Source organism: Babylonia areolata, chromosome 19 (genome assembly GCF_041734735.1).
Source record: "Babylonia areolata isolate BAREFJ2019XMU chromosome 19, ASM4173473v1, whole genome shotgun sequence".
NCBI lineage: Eukaryota > Metazoa > Mollusca > Gastropoda > Neogastropoda > Buccinidae > Babylonia > Babylonia areolata.
In genome coordinates, this window is record NC_134894.1 from 10,051,280 (window position 1) to 10,052,747 (window position 1,468).

The following is a 1,468-nucleotide window of genomic DNA, read 5'->3' on the forward strand; positions in this document are numbered from 1 at the left end:
GGTGGATGTCTGCACAGGGGCTGCTTTCATGGTGTCTGCAGGTGTGGTGACTGCTTCTCTGGAGAATGCCCGTGTGGAAGTTGCAGGCATGGTTGTAGTTTGTGTAGTGGTTTCCTGACTTGCATCTGTCTGATTGATGCCCACTTGTGTAACGACTGTCTGGTTGAGGTCCGTCTCCATAGTGGCCGCCTGGTGGAGGCCCGTCTGCGTGGATGTTGTCTGGTCGAGGTCCGTCTCCATAGTGGCCGCCTGGTGCAGGCCCGTCTGCGTAATGTCTGTTTGGTTGAGGCCCGTCTGCATACTGGCTGCCTCTAAGGTCGTCTCTTGTACCATCGGGGACTGTGTAAAAGTCACAGGCACAGTGGAAGCTGTAGTCATTTTGACTGCCTTGGCGGAGGCTGCCTCCATGGAGGCTGAGAAAGAGGAGGTTGTCTGCTCTGTTGCCATCTGCTTGGAAGACGTCTGCATACCAGACACGTCCGTAAAGTCCGCAAGCGTGGGGTTTATCAGTTGAGCATCTGCAGAAGATGTCTGTGTAGAGACCCTCTGCGTATCAGCTGTCTGTGCATGTTGTTGTGACTGTGCTGGTTGTGGTTCACTCTCTGGGTTGCCATCCGATGACATGTAGTGCACCGGACTCCAGTAGTTGACGTCCTCCATGCTGCGGCAGTGTGATGATGGGATCGTTTCATTGTGTGACGTGTAGTGTAGAGGTGAAGTGAACGGTAGTGACCCAGTGACTGTGTGCACTGCATTTAACAAGGGTGGCCACTGGCTGCAGTCACTTATGGCTGGTACAGAGTGATGCAGTGGACTGGGCTGCCAACCTTGATGCCAGAGGAAACGATCATCTGGCTGGCATGGAACTCCCAAGCTCTGTTCACAGTTATATTGTCCCGCACCACTTCTGCGGTCTGTCCTCGTTTGCTCTGAGCTTGGTGCATCTGTCTGGGGTCCTACGTCACATTGCGATGATCTTCCAATGTTTGATTTGGAAATCTGTATCTGTGGGTTCAGTCCCGACTCTGCCATGTCCAGTCCCTGTAGAAGTCGGTCTCTGTATGTGTCGCCTACAGAGTTGTGGAAGTCAGCATTCTCCTGACGGCTGGCTGGGGTGCCGTTATTGTGGTTCTCTGTTGAGTTGCGGTGATAACCAAACCTTGTGTTCTCTCCAAACCGGCTGTCTTCAACATGGAGTTTTCCATTCACGTAATACGCTATCTTTCCTTCGTCACGCAGCTGCTGCAGCCGTTCCCGCTGGAGCGGTGTCAGGTCAGTGGAGACTCTGATGTCAGACTGTCGGAGGTTGCCTCTAAGCTCTTGGTCTTTGAGGATTCCTACTTTATCATCCACGTTGCGGAAGGTTACAATGAGAGGCCTTGGTGACGGATTGTTTCTTGCTCTTTGTCCGATTCTGTGCGTGTGCTCGATGTCGCTGTTTTTCCAGTTCTGGCTCGAGGAATGAAAA